Genomic DNA, 20586 nt, shown 5'->3' on the forward strand with positions numbered 1-20586 from the left:
AGCATACACTGGTAGTTTATAGGGGTCATAAATTTACCAGGTCAATAAACAGGGGAGTGAGTTTGTGTGGTTGGGGGATTCATATTTCATGTGGATGTGACACGATTGATTTCAGCATCTCATCACACAGCATTAGTTGTAAATGTGCTGTTACTGGCAGGCCTGCGCAATGGGCACACTGTGATACACTCATAATGCAAAACATAATACATTTTCCAATCTACACTGGTCTGTTAAACTATTCCTGTCAGATTCAGATATAACCATAGATATCAATGAAAGTATTCAAATATGTAACACAATATGCTGCCTATTACCTGGCCTGCCTACCTAATGATAGCAGCTCAGTGAGGCTTTATATGGGTGGGTTAATATCGGGTAGCAATATTGATGTTGAATGCTATGTTCACCAGTGTGGGATTTTTTTTCTTTCTGAACCCCTCTGGAACTCCAGCTGACTCTGAAAGTACATTTACCTGTGGTAATACTCACCTGCCTCGTCTCTCTCTGCTGGAAGCTGCTTAGATTCTTTTTTTCTTTTGGACTATAAAATGTAATTATGGTCTAATCAGGCTTAAAATATTGAAATCTTGTCCTGGCTTTAAGTTTATGCCTTTGGGAGAAGTTAATTTTCTACTTGCAGTACAGAAAACCGTTCCCAAAACATCTCATCGGGGTTCAAAGTGTGTAGATAATTTAATCTTCTTGGGGACATGAGAGCCAAACCATCATGTAGTGGTTGAGATGTAGGAGTGGATCAAGAAACAACTGAAAGTTAGTTCAAAATATCTGAAGTTAAACCTTGAATCTCCTAATGACAGACAACTTTTCAAATGTATGGGATATCTTACACGCGTTATATTCGAAGCACACAATTTTTAGGAATTCACCCCAAAAGTTCCTCTCCTACCTGCACTCCTGTGACTCATTGTCAGTGAGTTGGCTTCCTAATATGCAGCTCACAAACTGCTGTGAGTGCGTTGTTTCACCTTGTTAAAGCAAGCATCTCTCCTTGTTTTTTTAACCCTCACACTAATGCTTTGAATCTTCACAGTGTCAGGAATCTGTGAGTCACACTTATTCTCACTGCTGAAAGATCAAGCACACTGATGCGGAGGTGCTAAGGATCTCACCCATTCAACATGCCAGTTGCTGGGTGTCATATATGTGTGTGTGCTAGGAGACTGAATCCAGTAATTTAGGCAAGAAGATGTTGGTATTTTTGTATGAATAGCCACAAATGTCCAGGACATGGCTTTACAAAATATATTTCATTTTACTGATGACAGTGATCATGCTGACCGTCCATGAAGGAGGGTGACTTCCAGTTTTTGTAAAGAGGAACACAAATACTACTTGCAGTCTCTCTGAACTCCTTTTTATTTTACTGACCAAAGTAAAAAATTTGAACAAGTCGCCGTCACGTAGTTTCAGCTAACAGTGAAAAACCATGTTGCTTAATCATAGCAGTAATCTTCCGTCTCTTATGCCTCTTCTGTCAGCATCCTCCTGCTTGTGACTAGGAAATCTATTTTAATGAACCCTCTTGAAGATTATTTTAATTCTTAAAATGAAACTCAAGTAGAGAGGACAGAGCACATGTGTATTCTTTGTAGTCTTTTAAGACCATTATTCTCATGAACAGATGATGCCGCAGTGCATCATCTGCTCTTTTGTGTCTCTTTCTTGTTTCATCAAAGAGCACCTAAGATAGGACTAACATGCTAGGAAAAAGACTGAATATACAAATTATTGAGGATAGAAAGTAATATGATATATGGTGGTGCAGGATTGCAATAAAACCCAAGGACTGAGCGGAGTTTAAAGTCCATATAAACAGAAAAATGTCAGAACTGGCAATCAAAAACTGGCAGGACAAAAATAAGGCTGGAACACTCAGATGAGAGCACGAAGATAATGTGGAATGGTTTAAGTGGTGGACTGTTGGCATAGGATATGGAATATTAATACAGCAGGATATCAAAAAGCATCCTGCCCCACATTATGAATTAGATAAGAAAAAAAGAGAGCTAAGACAAGTGTTTGCCATAATAATTATATGTTTGGGATGTTCAAACTAAATATCATCAAGTGACTCCTCTGTAAATCCTGAAAGTCTAATTGTAAATAAGTTAATGGCATATCTACAAGAAAATCTGCTTCTAACCTGATCATTCAACAGTCTGACCAAAAATTCTAAGCTGCCTTTAAGTCTGCAGGGAGTTCTGCTTAATGTACAAGTGCAAACGGCCCTCTGAACGTGTACTGCTGTCAAAGACTTGCTGCTTATGACAGCTGTGCTCTGAGAATGCCATGTCGGGCAATCCCATGTTGTGCTTCAATACCTTCAATACCAGACACCTGTCTGTGACTGACAGTCTGTGCAGGTGTCTCCAAAAGAACCTGCAGACCTTGTTCAAGCGGTACATTTTTGTAAGCAAATCAGATCTTTTGGACTTGTTCCTCCAGAAGAGCAGGGTGCTTTTATAAAGTATTGCATTCTTGTCTCCACCTATATATTGACTGTTTTAATTTTACAAAAATGTAATTTTAAAATTGTGCAGAGGGCTGTTGGAACAGAGGAGGATGCTAGGGACAAAGTGGTATGAACTGATCCCACATTAGTGTTCCTACATCATCATAATAATGATATAGGAACAGCAACACCAGGATATCAGGATAATATTGGTCCAGGGTCAACATTGCCACTGACCACTGATGTTGACTGAGCATTCACTTAGCTTTAGCATTAGCCAAGAAGTCAGCTAAATATCACAAGCAAACCAACATGAGTAACCCAATTTTGGCTAACAGGAATATTTTTATTATACTGCATGATTTATAAAAAAAAAAATGAAATGCCTCTCTTGTTCCACAAGAAAGTTATATATAAACAAGGATATCTTTTTTCTTTTTTCCAACATTGCAAAGGTAGGACATCACAACAAGACGATTGTGTAGTTGTGATGTTGATCCTGGACCAACATAATTATGAGGATGCAGGGACAACACCAACGGATGTGAGATACACCTAGTGTCAGATGGAGGTAGATCAGGTGCTGTGATGACCAAATGCCTGACAAGAAAGGAAATAATTCAGCATGACCCACAAGAAGCCTGCACTATGCTTTCTATTTAGACCATATTAGGACTACTTATTTTGGGGCAAATAAAGAGCAGATGCACAAAGAAGTTACATCGTTTTTTGTATTTTAAAGGAGTGGACATCCTTTAAATTAAAGTGCAGCTGTACTCTAATGCCTGGATATGTCACATTCTCTGCTTTTGCCTTCAGTGCTGCCTTTCCTGTAGCATTGCTCTCTCTCTTGGTGTCGTGCTGTGTGTTTGATTGCAGAAGTGGACACAGGTGCTCTGAAACCCGAGCAGAGCATCACCAGTTGTAACCACTTCTCCAATCAGGCCTCCTTAGCTGTGCTGCCACCATGCTGCCAGAAATTCAGTCATGCAAGTCGAGATTCCAGAAATTTGCTCACTATTCTGTCACTGTTCTGCCCTGTTTCTCCTTGTGTGTTTTCCCCTGCTCCTTGGACCCTTCTTTGTCTTCACTTTGCATATCTCTTTACCATGCTTGGCGCCGCTTGTTTCAGGACTGGCCCAAGCTTTATCCTCAGTATTCCTGGTGTTAGCCTCCTATCCAGCCCCTTTCCCAGCCTGGCTAATTCGTCAGTTGCCCTCCAGCACTATCTGCACCAGGGTCCACTTCCAGATATCACATTGTTATAGAAGAAAGCTGAGGAGAGTGTACACAGTTAATGGTATAATTACTTGTATGGTTTCTTAGTTTCACTGTAAATATTATGAAAATGATTTTAGTTATAGATAATTAAAGTTCAAATAATTTTGTTCCTCCTGCTACCTTACGACAGCAGGAAGGATTAATAGATCCCTGGTGAATACCACATGTTACGTGAAACCTTTTCTCTCTCATGTAGCTATTTAACCACTTAGGTTTATGACCTGGAAAACCATGCTGTAGTACTTTAATGCCATGTATATTTGGTATTGGTATGGTTCTGTAAAGCAACACATTCCACCATGTGTTGACGGCTAAATTCTTTGTTATTTTAAAAACTTGTAAAAGTGAAGAGAGCTTCATCGGTTAGTTATTATAAAACCTTCAATAACATTAGATATTTTAATGTAAATGCTAACAAAACAGAGTGTGCTTGACAATACCCTACTACTAGTGCAACCCTCAGACTGGAATGACGACTGTCCATGTGCACACCAGAGTATAATCACCGCCTCAGCCTCTTGGGCTTCATCTTAGCTATCAGTTATTCAGGTGAAGACTTCCTTTTACATCCACCTATCATTAGTAATAAATTCAGATAAATAAAAGAGTAAATAAAACCAAAAACCAAGAATTGCTAGTTAAATGACAGTCGACCTGTTCAAGATCCCATTCTGCTGATTTCAGTCCATCCCCCCCCCCCCTCATCTCCACTTTTCAACTCTTTAACTTGGGCTACAAACAAACTAAAAACAGAAACCAGGAAACTCACTTACCTACAGATTTAAATACTCATATTTAGAGATTACACTAATCCAAACCTTCAACACAGTGAAGGCAGGAATGGTCACGTGTCATATGTATTATCACCTAAATATTCAAACACATGTTTTGTGAGGCAGTTGTAGTTTGGAAGTCTTAGTGAGTGTAATGTACACACAATGTTACACAGATTTCACCATCCTTTCTGTTAGTGGACACTTAAATGGACACATTTCAGAGCCACATTCACCATGTGCTGTTCTCCGTTAATGATTTATGAAGCACAAACAAGTTATTTAACAATTTCTGCCAGATGAATAAAACTTTGTCATGTTTCTAATTAGATATCAGCCTTTCTGAGGACACTGTGGATAATTAGCACATTGGCTGTAACAACATGTAAACATGATGTTAGATTAGACTACTGGAAAGTCCAAATGTAGTGTGATTTTGTTGTTAATTACTCGAGTGTTGGCAAAACACATAAATACAGTAGAGCTCCATAAAATGAATCCCATGCTTAATTTCACTGGTTTGTTTCACATGTTGTTGGCACTGCTTTCTCTCAGTGTGCTGTAACTTAGCAAATACCAGAACACAATTTTATTATGTACAATATATCTTGGGTTAGGTGGTTCACTATAAGTTATGTAATGATGTATGATACAGGAAATGAGGCATAAGAGAGAGAGGAAAAAAGTACACAGAAGCAGTGTTCAATGTAATTTTTATTTTATTTTTTACCAGCTTAAATAAGAAAATGCAAAACAAATAACCCAGTGGGTCCACGGGCGAAGAAAACAGTTCTGCACCTCTAAATAGAACACTGGTTTTTAAAAAAAGGACAACTATTACAATTTCCCTTATATTTTGTTGTGTATATACACCAGTAGTAGCTGCTCGTATTAATCATGACAAATCCTTATGAATATCCTTCTGTAAATACTTGACTTTAGATAATTTTTTCTACTTTTGGTTCTATGATGTCATAAAAGGGGGCATGATGAAGTGCAGCAGCTGCTCCCGTGGGCAAATCTTTCACCATCTTCACTTTTAGAAGTCCTGCAGCTGCTGAATAAGCTGTTTTTTTTTTTAGTAGAAAGTAGATCCAGTACATTCTAACGTGGTGTTTTTCAAGTTCGAGTTTATCCTCTTCAGAGTGAAAAAGTTTCCCTGAGCCTTGGTTATAGGATTTGTGGTGATTTTAAGCAGACAGGAGGAAATGTCAGCAAAACCTACTGTCCGAGAGGCTCTTGTGGATGGATGATAACAGACACACACTTAAATGTTGGCACATAGTTTCCAACTTAGACTTCAACTTTTTTCCCCACTGCTTTAAATGGCTGAGTTTTGACATCAGAGTCAGGCTCTAGGGAAGAAATCGGCTGAACACAAAGTGAAGAAAAACGAACTGTCAACTAGTTTATTGTGTGAAAACTGCTCTTCTACTTGAGCGATGACAGTCTCACAATTCTCTGTAGCTGAGGTGGTGTAGGTGACTCATCTACTCATGAGTTGTGGTATTCAATCAAGTTGCTATCGTCTGGCATATTTTGAATGTTCAGTTTGGAACTGGACAAGCGCATGAATTTTTCTGTCTTGAAAGGGGGAAGCTGGGTTTTTACATGCTTAATAGATCAATGATTTAGATTTCATGGTATTAGAGATGTTTAGAACAATATATCCACACATTTGTGCTCCACATTGATGTGTGTCTCTCCTATGTGAAATTTTAAATATTAGTTTAATAATGGCCCATCTTGCAACTGAAACCATTCTATAGCTTTCACAGAGTTTTACACTTTACTTCATTCTGTTCATTGTTCACCTTGGATTAGTCCTTAAATTGGATTCCACGCAATGAAGCATTAAACAGGAAGTATGGGGTGACACTGCAGTGCAATGTTGTCTCACAGCAAGAAGGTCCCGAGTTCAAATCCTGGCTGGGGCAACTCTGTGTGCAGTTTGCATGTTCTCAGTGTGACTGTGTTCGTTCTCTGTGGATACTCTGGATTTCACCAACAGACTGATTGCCTGCATGGGGTTAGGTTAATTGGTGATTCTAAACTGATGGTATGTGCGAATGGTTCTTTGGCTCTCTGTTAGCCATGCAAAAGACTGGCACCCTGCCCATTGTGTACCCTTCCTTTTGCCCTATGACAGCTGAGATACGCTCCAGCTCTCCGCCTTGACTCTGAATTGGATAAGTGGAAGACAATGAATGGATGGACAGTAAGTGTATTTTTGTGGATATGAAGAAATTCTGCTGATTTACCTGTTTTGGTAAGGCAGGAATATATTGAACCTGAATGTATGAATAAAATGAGTTTTCATTTTTTTTCTCTCCATAAGTCTTGCGGTATAATATCTACATGTAGTGACTGTATCATTTTTACCTCTTTTGTTATTTTGGGGATGTCCTAGCATGACATTAAAAAAGTTAATCATCAAACATAAGAAAATTTCTTGCTCTTGTGACTCTTTTCCAGTGTTTATCACATTTTCTTGGTTAACAAAGCTACAATCCAGTTTTCTATCTTCTTAGTTAACTAAGCAGCCTATCATAGCATCAGTTCCTATGCAATGATAGGCATCATAGCTGACATTGGGAAAGAGGCAGACAACATCCAGGTCTGGTCACTGGTCCTTCATAGAGCAAACCCTAGGAATACAGCAGGTGATGTCTCAGACACAGTTTGGTTTCATCCTTTGCATAGCTTTAAAGCATAGGAACAAGTGAAAGTTTGATTTCCTGCCTTCTTTGTCTGTATGTTTGGGGAAAAGGAGACTAGAAGGTGATAATGCAAAAATGCTGCTTTTTAAATCACTACACTAAATGCATGCTTTCGGATTGTAGGAGGATGGAGTCTATAGAGAGAACCCAAGCATGCACAGGAAGAGGATGGAAACGCCACACAAACGATAAATGTAATCCAGAAGAAAATATGCTTCCTTTAACATAATTTCAAGATAGTAGATCTGTACATGAAGCTTGGAACTACAGTGTAAACAACAGAGACACAACATCAATAAATACTACTGTCAAAGTCAGCTTGAAGACATGCTCATTGTACCTGGTAAGGCAGAAATCATATTAACACAGAGCAAACGTCCCTCACCAAGTTTAGAGATTAAGAGGTTTGTGTGCCACTTTCAGGTAGCAGAAATCTAAAAATAAAACACAATATGATGAAGCTTGGGGTACATTACAGTCTTTCTGAAAACTAATAAATCAGAAGAGCTGAGAGAATCCTGTGCTTTGTGCTATAAACTTGGGGAATTTGGAGAGAGAACACCAAATATACTGAAAGCTTTGCTGGTGTCCTCTGCCAATAGTGAAGTCCCCCCTTCTAACACACACATGCACAGACGCACATGTACACACTGTTGAGTGACATAACCGCTTTGATTGGTTGGCTTTATGACTGCCCATGAGACAGATGTAGTGTGTGTGCGCTCCTGAGGTTACTGTTCAATCTGTGTGTGTGTGTGTGTGTGTGTGTGTGTGTGTGTGTGTGTGTGTGTGCAGTTATGTGGCTGTAAAGCAAGACCAGAAAGATGAAATGAAGCTCAGGTCTTTAAGGCGGACAGTGAGAAACGGAGACGATGGAGGATTCAGAGAAAAATTTCATGGGTTAGACTGAGAAATGAAGGTGAGAAACAAACAATTCAGAAAATGGTTGTTTTTCCACCAAAAGGTTGTTTAAATTCCCATGAACTGAAGTCCAATAACGTTTCCCAGACTTTGCTGCAGAATTGGACAATTCGAAGAAGATAGACGGATCTCTAGTGGGCATGTGAATAACTGCACAAAAAATATGAATTGGTGTCTTTACCTTTAGATGGGGTCACTGTGGGATGTCCACACTAAACAGAGAGGAGTCCACAGTGAAGCCCACCACACTCTCGGTGTGGGCTTCCCCATCTGGGCCTCAGTGCGGGGCCCATATGTGCCCCACATTTCACACCTTTCCTGGGTCCAACAGTGAGCTGCCCACTGAATCCCTACATTGGAACCACTTGGCTTTTCTGTGGGCAAGCCAACTGTGGGCTTGATCACTGAAAAGCCATACAGGCCCCAGAGGGCAAAACTGTTGTGAGCTCTGTGCGGGCAAACCCACTTGCCGTTTGTGTGGGATAAGTTTGGGTTTCCCCTGCCCCACAGTTCACCCACACTTGCTCATTGTGTCCTTCCATGGGCATGGGATGCGGCAATCGAGTAACTTCGGGAGTGAGATTTACATGTTTAGGATGTATTAACCCAAATCTATGATCTTTCTAATTTTATTGTAATTTTTGGAAAGATTAACCAAATAGCAAGTGGAAGTGAAACTTAAAATATAAATTATAAAACAGTATATGTGGAGTCATAAATACAGAACTTATCTCCTAATGTGGATTTTTTTGTTTTCCAAACTGGAAACCCTCAAATGTTTTGTCAGGACATCGATTGTTGCAAACAACAGTAACTACTGATTACTCAGTTGGACAACATGCTGACTCTCTTAGCAGGAAAATGTCCGGGATGATTTTTGTTTCTACAGACAGAACAAATATTATCCTCTGCAAAAAATAAATAAAATAAAAATATAACAAATGACAGTATTTGGAAACCTTGGACTTCATTGTATGTTTTTTTATTTGGACCATTTCCTTCGGGTTACTGTCAACCAAGAACCTCAACCAAAACATGTTTGTGCCTTATTTATTTTTTTTTGTATGAAAGTCTTATGTCTGACAATGCAGGAGAAAACCTGACCAATCAGAACCTGACTTCAGTGCTGCAAGCCTTACCCTGAAAGTTGCTGAAACTTCAGAAAGTTCTAAATAGGGAATTGTTTGGGGGGTAGCTTTAATTTAGAACTTGTTTTCTGCTAAAGTTACTGAGAAAATTTCCTGTTCACCTGGAGACAGTTCCTGCTGATGAAATACAGCTATGGATAAACAAATGGATGGTGGACAGGGAGGAAGAAAAAGGAAGGGGAACTTGTGAGAAGTTGGATAGAGCTGGATGAACAGTGTAGGATGAAAGACAGAGGATCGTTCCAGACAAACAGAAATGACGTCAAACTCAACAAACAAAATGTCTGTCACGCCTTTGAAGTGAAGTATCTGCAGAGCTGCATGAAGCCTCAGTGCCAGGAAGTACTTTTTAAGAAGTAAGCTGAGAGAATAGACACTGCTGCCAAAGGTATCTTTATGACATAAATCAATAAAGCTTCAATGTCACCTTTCAAGTTTATTTAAGTTTGACATATATCCAGACAAAACAGCCCATCCTGCTTCTCAGAACAGGAAGTTAAACAAAAACTCCACAGATTGTAGAGAGCTGCACTCTGATCTCGCCAATCTGTGATATTCAAATACACTCGCTCCCCGTTTCCTGACATCTTAAGAATTACTTTTTCTTACTCTCCCCATGTTTTTTTCTTTGGCAGACATGCACTTTTTTTTCCTTTAGGCACATTGACACCAAGCTTGCTGTCATATGGAAATATTGACACTGCAGCTATGAGACAGATGAAAACATCCAGTTTTACAGTCAGTTCCTTATTATCAAAACCCACGGTGGCATTGACACATGAAGATTTCAATCACAGCAGTGGGACGGATGCAGATTTTTCCACCAGCTGGGAATTGACATAATCAGGTTAATAATTTCCACTTTGTCGGCTGTCAGCAAAAAGGACCAGTTTTCTCCTTTACACACCTCTTTGTTGTTACTGAGGAGATCAGCTTCTGAATTTTGCGTCTTCTTATAGCTGTAAGAACAAAGAGGTTTTTTCAAGCCTGTCGGCCATACTCAGGGATGCCCTAATGCACAGGACGAGCTAGGTGATTATATAGATGATGTTTTGTGACAGCACTCATGCAGCATTTGCAAAAAATTTAACAAACATGAGTGCAAAATCATAATTAATGACCTGAACCAAACAAATCCAGGAATTGACGCATATGGATCAGCTAAAAATCTGGATGTCTATCTGGAAATGCCAGCTGTCGAACACGTTGCACTGTGCTTCACTGAAGGCTCTTTGTTGTGAGCAGCTGTGAGCAACCCACCTTCGAACTCAGCTTTCCAACTACACACCTGCAAAGTTTTGTGATTGTATCTCGCGGACAGGAAAACTGTGAGAGAAAAATGAAGGCTGAAGTGGGTGATGCTTCTGAAGTCTGATAGTAAAGAAGGCTGTGAGAAAATGATTGTACTGCTCATTCACTCTACATCCCCGGAAAGCTTTTTACTGATGAGTTTATGATCTAAATTGCTAGTTTCAAGTCTTTTGGAATATATTCAGCCAAAAATTACAGCATCGGGTTTCTGTGTGACGAACTCCGTTGCATCTGCTCCTTCTTCACCACTTCACTTTTAAAGCGGCTGAAATGCTCAAATTAAGGCATCAGAACTACTGAACAACGGGTGGCTTCACTGTGGCGGTGTCCTACTATCACATCATCATTATGTTTCTAATTATGTCTCTAATGTATGACACTACTTTGTTTAACCAAACTCACTAATGTTCCTTTACTTTAAATATTGGGACACATGTTGCTCATGCCTAATGAGATTTATTGCAGCAGTAGGTTGCTGCGTCATTCGAATATGAAACACAGTTGTGCTTCTGCCGTGTTGATCGTCTGTCACCGACATTGTTGGCACCCCATCTAATCTGTTTGGTTTCCCTTGTTTATAGCTTGAGGCAAACAGCTGAATTTTTACCTTAATTTTCACAGTTGGAGGCCCTGTTGAAATCCAGGAAAATCAGGCTGAGTCAGAGAACTGTCACAAAACAGGCAGGAAACCTTTTTAAAAAAAACAAACTAAATCAAATCCTCCTGAAGGGACATTGCAGGGTTGGTTTTCTCATCTATAACCTTTCATAGCATGCATGAAAACACAAAATATGATCATGGCACTAGCAGATTGTGTGATTAATCAAAACCACGCCAGAGTACATGATTGATTCCCACAAGCAACTTCTCTGCTCGGCAGTGTTGCCTGTAAATTGTAAATTTGTTTGTATACATGTACACACTTTTCTTTTTTTGTAATGTATTAGATTAGTTTATATGTTTGGTGTCTACATTTTACTATAATCAACAAGATCTCTTTTTTTGCCCATAAACTCGTCCCAATCAGGAGCTGAAAAAACGATATTGGCACACAGGTACATTTTAGGCCCCTGAAAGTTCTTATGAATGTAAATATGTTACAGGATCATCACGGTGCCTGATAATGAGCAAACAATGGACCAAAGTCATAGACCAAACAGTACTGTAGGGCTGATATGTACAGTATGAGTCATGCAAATTTTCAAACCTGTACTTTGACAGAACTTTTCACCCACACCTTTGGGAATCGCACATATTCTACCAATAGTAAACTGACAATAAATAACATTGAATTAGAGTATCTGAAATAAAATTCCTTGGTGTGATAATTCATTAAAAACCATCCTGGATTCCCCACATTACTTATATCAAAGGCAAAATATTGAAGTCTCTTGCAATTGTCAACAAGGTTAAGGATCTCATAAATCAAACATCATTATATGCTCTCTATTGTTCTATTATACTGCTGTACATGACGTACTGTGTGGAAGTGTGGGGAAACATGTATAAAACACACAACCATCCAATATATATTCTGCAAAAAAGGGCAATAAGGATACTAAAAAGAACTATTTCAAGAGAACCATCAAATCCACTTTTTATCAAATTAAATATTCTCAAATTTAAAGATTTGGTTGACAAAGCAGCAAATAAATCTTTGCCCCACAACATTCAAAACTTGTTCCAAATAAGACCAAATACTCATGACCTGAGAGGAATCCTTATGTTCAGCAAACCAGTAGTAAGGACATTTAAATATCACAGCATTACAGTCAGAGGAGTTAGTGTGTGGAACACCTGTACAGATTAAATCGAGACAAAAATCAATACATCAATACAAAAATTCACACGATTGTTTAAAAATAATAAATTGCATGAATATAGGAAAACTTCCTCTCAGTGACTGAGTTGTCTCACTGTATCCTCAGTTTTTATAGATCAAGGCCTGAGTAACCCAAGCTTAAGTGTTTATTAAGGTGTTTGTCACAGATATAAAATGCGCTCAGAGATTAAGCGCGTGTTAAACACAGGGTGATTAGTTTATGTAAAAATGTAGTTTGTTGTTGTTTTGGTTTACGTGCTGAAAATGGTTTTATTTGTGTATGTTAATGTGTTAGACTTGTACATAGTTAAACATGCATCGATCAAATAATGTTGAATTCTGGATATGGATTTGTAAGCAATGAAATTTGAAATAAGGGGGTAGGAAAAGGAAAAGTGTAAACTTCATCCTACTCCTTTGCGAGCACACAAATTCTGTAAACATAGATATCTACATGAAAACTTGATGATTTTTAAGTTTTGTTTTTGTTTTTCTTTTTTCTCTTGTTATTTTAGTTATATTTGCATCTATCTTCTATCATCTACCCTACGTGAAAAAGAAATTTTCAGTCATACCAACAGTCAAACATGGTGGTGGTAGTGTGATGATCTGTGGCTGCTTCAGGACCTGGACAACTTCCTGTAATTGCTGTTACCACGAATTCTGCTTCCTGCCAGGAAATCCCGAATGAGAATATCTGACCATCACTTCGAGCTTTGACACACATCATGCAAGCAGGACAATGATCTGAAACACACTGGCAAGGAAATTAGGAAGTGGGTAAACACATTTACATCACTGTACCTTCTGTGGTGGTCCTTGCCACTCTTCAAGGTCTTGTCAGAGTTTAATGTGTCCCTGTACATTTGAATCATTGAGTAAAAAAACGGTGCCACATCCAGTTGTTTCAGTTGTTACAACTAACTTTGCAATGGAGTGTGATCTCATGTTGTTTCTGCTTTGGTTCTGAGAGCACAGCTCACAAGGAAGTCACTTAACATACCGGCCGCGTTTCAACCATCTTCTGTCACGCAAGAAGGCAGGTGCAAGAGTTGAGATCTGCAAGCATATGCAGATTTAGGAAGAGACAGATGGTGCAGAGAACTGCTTTTGTATTTTGGAAAATGTGGCAAACAGAGTGACATTGTATGCTAAAAAAAGAGCGTGCTTCCCAATTTTTATTACAGCTAGATCTCACCTCTGATGCATACCCCACCTGAGTGTGAATGATCTCCATATTTAAAGCACATCATGTGGTACCAAGTGTAAAACTGACGTTAAATGCATCACACCTGTTCACAAGAGTGCAGGGAACAACGTTATCAGTGCTCAGCAAAATTGTAAAATGCCTTAAAAAGCATTCTGCATTATTTGATGGCAGATAAACAAATACTACCTTTTCCCTTCATTGCCCATAACTCGGTGAACTGGATTGGTGTTATTTCCCCAAAGCACATTGCAGCGAACTGGTAAATTGACTTTTTCAGTGTAAAGGTGAAAAAACACACACCTGATTAATTTGCATTTATTTTCTAATGACCTCATTTTCAAGGTGTTTTATAAATGAATTAGATAATAAAAAGGGAATTAGCGTTGCGTTATTCCTTCCTTGTTTGGTTCAGATCAGTTTTTAAATCGTTAATAATTCAGTTATATATTAAGAGCCTTGTTATCTCTAGGCACGTCACTGAAACATAACAGACACACGTCATCATGGCGACCTTTAATGATAAATAACTCATATACATTTGCAGCTGGATTTAAATTGGTTTAAATTGGCAGCGTCAGCAGACAGCAGCCTTGCTGAGTGGAACTAATGAGACGAAACAGAGGAATCCTTCTCGACTCTCCTTGTTTCACACCATGTAGGTGAAAGCATTTCTCTATATTCAAGCCCACACATTTTAAGATATCCTGAGTATGCTACAGGGTCCAGCATAGACTGCACATTAACAACTCTGGCGGTCTGTGGTCTGGAATAGTTATATTTACTTAGTATTTGGACTTGTAGGTCAAAAGGACTAATTCTCTTGCGATATATTGGCTCTTCTTTCTTCTTCTTTCATTTTGTCCTGTCTCCTCCCTTCCACCCTCAACCTGTGACAGCAGATTGCTACCCCTCCCTAAGCATGCTTCCTGTTAAAAGGGAGTTTTTCCTTCCCACTGTTGCCACTGACTGCTGGGTTTTTTCTATTATTGTATGGTCTTTACCTTACAGCATAAAGTACCTTGAGGTGACTGTTGTTGTGATCATGCGCTGTATAAATAAAACTGAATTGAACAGAATTTGATTGGCTCTATTTATCTGAGGTCTTCTTGATTCAAGGTTGGATGTACTTCACTCCCTGCAGACTGTAGAAGCACATTGAACTCGTTGTCTGTGTTTTATTTACGGAAAAAAAAAGGTTAAGAATGTCAGCTTTGATTAGATTTCCAAACACTGTGGACTTTGTAAAAACCTCTGTGATCTAAGGGAAAAACAAATTTCTATCCCCCACACATTTGAAGATATCCTGGGTATGCGCTTCTTAACTCACAACAAAAACATAAATTTGAAACTAACACATCACTGCACTTAAATCTCGAAAAGAGAAACATGTGCCAGGGCTGCTGATTGAGTGAGACAGAGGGAGACAAATCTCCAAAAGGAGACAATTGCATTGGGCATTTGATAACAGCATTACACTGACAGATAATGCAGAGGAAAGCGTTCACAGTCAGAACCCCTCCCCCCACTGAAATACTAAAAAACTAAGTTTCTGGGTAAAAGTTTAACCGATAAAGATAAATAATTCAAAAGTAAAATGTACAAAATTTCCTTCTGAGCTGATTATATTGCGGCGCACATTACGTTGTCATTTCTTTTAGATCCTACAGTATTTAACATACAGTAAATGTACCACACTTCACAGAGATTTTGCTGGCAAGGATGGAGACTCTCAGTTTAATTCTTTCTGAAGGTAACATCCATCCCTCCCTCCCCTCCATCATCCATCACCACTGTTACACTGAATATTGTAAAAATTGGCTTCCCTGCAGCTGCCACCCCCGGTGGAGTGTTTCAGCTGGAAACTGACAGAGCCAAGCGTCCGTCTCTAGAGCTTTTCTTTTTGTTCTTTTCTCCTCTCCCCTCTCCTGTCTCTTTTTCCCTTCTGTCTTCTACTCTGCTATTTTCCTTGTGAGACCACCAAGGTGGAGCAAAGGTTACAAAATACCTGGAGAATGGTAGGAGAGCAATAATGACCTGGTGAGTGTGTGTGTGTTCTTTTTCTCCAGAGACAAACTGTAGAAACCTATTAGAAGTAGCTGCAACTGCCGTCTGCTCCCTTTTTCCTGAAGAAACACATACACAGACACTCACTCCATCAAACCCTCATATTTTTTTCCCTTGCACAGGTAATGTATAGTTGTGCCACCAAAACCTTTAATCGGGAAAGTGCAGATTTGAATTCGACACTCTTAAGATCACGTGGAACACAGTTTGCAGGATCAGTAAATCAGTTTCTAAAGCTAAACAACTGATTCTAGAGATATTGCTCAGGTGGAAAGACTTGCTTGTTAAAGCAGCAGTAAAAAAAAATAGTTCCAGGACGTATACTATTCACTGAAATTGAATCCAGTCTTCTCTGAATCAAGCTGCTACTTGGATAACTGAAAACCATTACAGAACCCATGGTGCTTAATCTGTCTGACAAAGTCTAAGCAGTTTTTTGGAGCAGCTGGAGTCACAGGACATGTATTCAGTGTTTCCCTCAAAGCAGTGAGCCGTGTGGAAATCCTGTACATCAGATGATATTTCTACAAAAGAGAGAGAGAGCCCTAGCTTTGTGAGGCAGGGTTTGAATTCAAAATTTGGAGAATTTACAGACTGTCACAGAAAAATATTCTTTCTTAAAAGCTACATCTGTATGACACGTTTTTATTCTTTTATGTTTCTCTACAGAGGAATCCATAAAGCACTTGAGCACTTGAGCAAATTTTTGTTGAAGTAAATTGTCCAGAACTAGGAATCCCTCGAGGGATGTCAGCACTTATACTCTTTCAGTGTGCAGCATGTGGTGGGAATCCAAGTTCAAATAAAATCCTGCAAGATGGCTGCGACGAACATGATGCATCTCTTTGATTTGAGGATTTTTTCTTTTTAGGTGCTTTCCATTACATTTCCCTTATGTCCAATTTCTTCCTTACTTTACTGTCATCATCTCTGACAAAAACACAGGGGAATACTGGAAGGAAATTGTTTAGATGAGATCTACCACAGTTCTAATTACTTTGCAGCTGTAAGCTGATGTAAGACTGACTGAAATTTCTACTTATATGTTGGTAACTAGTGGAACGTTCTTTTGTTTTAAATCAGTTTTGTAGTGATCACTGTGTTTTTAGCTGTTTTTCTCTAATTACAGGTATCACGGAGAGTAAACAATGTCTCGTCATATGATTGATTAGGTCTGCAATCAATGGACAGTGAAGAGATTCTAGGTTCCCTCTGCATTCAGTCATCAATCTACCCCAAGCCTCAGATAGCAAATCATTCGGTACAGCAGAGGTGTCAAACATAAGGCTCAGAGGCCAGAATAAGCCCGACAAATCCTCCAATCTAGTCCGCTGAATGGTTTTGAAAATTGTAAAGAAGGGCATAAATTTTTGAATTTTAACTGTATTTTGACTTTTTTTTTTTTTTTACTGCTTTCCTACTAATAAGACTTCCTCCTGTGGCCATTTACATTACAATAAAGTAACAAAGTTATTGATTTCTGTGTTTTACACTGTAATGGAATTTCTTTCACTTATGTACTAATCACATTATTTTATTGTGTAATGCCTTGGTGCCACTGATTTTAACATGTCTGACACCCATACAGTAAGACAAATGATGGGGGTCTATTTAGGAAGTTGGGGGAAGCAGACAACTCCACAGGAGGGAGAGTCTTTTGTCTCTTCGAGGACTCTGGGAGGTAGCAAGGTAGTGTGAACCTTAAGGTGTGAAACAACTGTGTACTGCCTTTTGTTCCTGGAGAAGGTATTTAACTGAGAGCCACACTAGGCTCAGAGAGACTCTGCTGACCCTGCCCCGTGGTCATGCAGGCTCTCCACCAAGCTTGGTTTTCTGTTCTGTGTGTGCTTTGATTAAAGAATGTTAGCTACCACTCACTGCTCATCTGCAGGCTTTATTTAAGTGGAAAACTTCCACAACAGAATGGCGCTGTGAGCAGGGTGGTCCGTGTGGTCGCTGAACAACGGTTCCGTGGACGGGCTGATCACCCCTGAGGGAAAGGGTACCTTTGTCCTACCGGCTGTTGAAGCAAAGGAAATGGAGGAGTCACGGAGCCGTGTGTTTCAGCGGCCACCGAGACCATCGATTTTGAGGGGACTCCTGCAGATGGGTGAGTGATAGCTAACTTGTAACAAGTCACGAGAGTTTTGTGTCTGGCAAGAGGTGAGCGTGTTGCAGCCTTCGGGGAGCCCAAGAAGGTGTGTTACGACCTTCCAGGGCAAGAGCTCCGAGGGAGTCTTCGTGTAGAATCACGGAGAGTCTTCGTGTAGAATCACGGAGTGACATCTCTAGCGTCTTCTAAAAGATCCTAACTTCTTCAAAGGAGACTGGGGGTGGTGGTGTTCGTTCCTTGGTCCGTAGAAGGCAAGGAACCTCACGGGGGACGCCTCGTGTAGTAGGAAGAGAATCTAGATTCCAGGGGCAGTCAGCGGAGCCGGATTAGTGGCTCGAGAGGCGACTGCGGCAGACGTTCCACCAGGCGGCCAGGGACAAAACTCAATGTGTGACTGTATGTTAAGAACTGTGGGTAAAAGTATGTTGTGAGATTGCAGAGAATGGTTGTGTGGGAAAAGTTGATGTGTGTGTAAAAAAAAAACAGTGAAAAATGGGGTTCAAAATGTTGAAAATAGGGAACAAAAACAAGAAAAAAAAAAAAAGAGGAGTGTAGAAATGTGCGTAAAAGTTGTTTCCAACTAGCGGGAGACGGTGGTACTGCAGGCCACCAGCTCCCCTAGGGTGGACACACACACAAAATTAGCAGAATTGTTGATGAAAATAAGTAAAAAAATAGGAAGAGGGTTTGTGATTTTTCAATGTAGAACAACTACAATCTCTCTGGGTTTTTAAGAAAGGGGACTTCAGAACCAGAGAGGGGAGACGTGTTTCTTTAAGCAGTGATAAGAATGATCAAAATGTCTCAGTGTGTCACTTGCAGGTGAAGAGCAGACCCTGATCAATTTTTCACGTGCAGCAGTCGCAAGAAATTATAGGTTAACATCATTAGAAACACTCAAGCCAAGTTTTGGCTGAATTGTTTTACAGCTTAACTTCCATGTGTTTGTCACCCTGAGAACACAAGCTCCAAGAATCTCTCCCTGAAGACAAGAAATGCAGTTCCAGAACAACGAGATGGATATCAGGAGCTCACAGCAGTGTCCTGAGCAGTGAAGAAAAGGTCCAGCAGCAGCAACAGCTGTGCAAGACAGTGGCAGCAAGGAGAAAAATGGCATCATCATGACTGGATGGATGGATGTGCATTTCCAACGAGCTGCAACTTCACTGTGTGTAAATGGACCATTGAAAAGACTTGACTGAGTTGGACATTTGCCACTTTTGGAGCAAAATGGCAAAATGAGACAGTGGAAAACACAGGACAAAGCTGAAAGACAACTGACTCTCAGTGGACTGCTGCAAGGGAGGAGAGATGAGATGAAACCACAGTGGAAGGAGCAGGGGAGAACATGGAGAACATGGCTGTTTTAGTGTGGGAACTGAAATTTGGGTTTAGGAAACTGGGAAGAAAAACGACTGCCTTGCGTGGAGAATTGAAAAGTGTCTGGAGCACCGCAAAGAGGAGAGGTACACAAAAATTACACAAACAGAAAAATGCATTAATCCTACTAACACAAACACACATGCAATGAAGCTCATGAAGACCAAATAGCATTTTAAGCAGGCGTTTCTGTTACCATCATCTTGTCCGGTTCACTTAGTGGGTTAAGAAGTGATACATAGACTAGTGAACTAGTATTATTTTGGGGAAGGATGATTGAATTATTGCAGGGGTAAACAGAATGATGCAGGGGGGTCAGATGAGTGGGGACTAATAGATTATTGAGTTTCTGGTTTCTGATGTGTGGGGAAGGTCTTATCATGACACACATCTGGTTACATGGGGGAAAACAAAACTCATCATCTAATAGAATATTGTTGTGTGAGGTGTGTGACTGGTGGATGGAAGTTTGGGAGATTTACTGATGCATTTTCTTTTGGTACCACTTTTAACCTACCAATTAGTTTTGTTTTGATCTATCATTCTAAGAGAGTATGCATAGACAACTTCTAAAAAAAGGCCTTCATATTTTTGATTTTTAACAGTGCACTGAGATTTTTGTTTGGCAATTTCCTCTTTTCAAGCAGGCCTGCAAGATCGGGATCGAAAGCGCTACACAACATGTTGAACAATCGCAAGTGAGCTTCTCCAAAAAATTAAAATGGGCTCGGGAGAAAGCCACTTATTTGGGACAATCAGAAAACAAGTCCCTGTCAAAAAGGATTCAGCGAGGTAATCCTGTCTAAAAAAAAAAATTTTTCTTTTTGAAATGACGTCATTGCTGGCAGTAGAAACTTATTGCGTCACGAGGTTCTACTGTCAGCAAATAAAAATGGGGACTGACTGGACTGACAAAAGCTTTGGCTGACTTGACACCAGTATGCAAGATTGCACCTCCACCTTGACCTGACAAAAGGGTGGATGTATGTATGTTTCTTTTACAGGAGCAGAAAGGTGACAGCAACAGGTTGTAGGGGCTTTTGGGCCGTGCTGACTTAACCTTTTAATTGTCACTTTCTGTGTCTTTGAATTTACCAGCAGTGTGTTATTCATGACCTTGTATTGTTTACAGTGCAGAGGTCACTGTGAGAAAGTGTGCATACAGATGCGCTGCGCTAACATCTATTTTTCCACAGCAAAGGGCTAATCATATGATCCAATCACATGATTTACAGCAGGACACACCGCTGGCTAATGTTTTACCTTTTCTTAAGACAGGGCCTGGAGTGAAACTACTCCAGGGGAGAATCCCTGGGAATTTTTAAGAGACAATGCACAACTTCATTGTGCATGTCTAATTGTGCTAA

At 39.8% G+C, this 20586-nt stretch overlaps 1 long non-coding RNA gene across 2 annotated transcripts; it reads left to right on the forward strand.

Moving 5' to 3' along the window:
* Positions 1-3331: 3331 nt before the first annotated feature.
* On the forward strand, positions 3332-7614 carry LOC102078608 (uncharacterized). Of its 2 annotated transcripts, XR_001224422.3 has the most exons (4): positions 3332-3776; positions 6680-6748; positions 7062-7193; positions 7374-7614. It is a non-coding gene; the product is annotated as an uncharacterized LOC102078608 (long non-coding RNA). The 2 variants fall into 2 exon arrangements; XR_270159.4 differs by lacking the exon at positions 7062-7193.
* The last annotated feature ends 12972 nt before the right edge of the window (positions 7615-20586 follow it).

Source organism: Oreochromis niloticus, linkage group LG19, assembly GCF_001858045.2.
Source record: "Oreochromis niloticus isolate F11D_XX linkage group LG19, O_niloticus_UMD_NMBU, whole genome shotgun sequence".
Taxonomy (NCBI): domain Eukaryota; kingdom Metazoa; phylum Chordata; class Actinopteri; order Cichliformes; family Cichlidae; genus Oreochromis; species Oreochromis niloticus.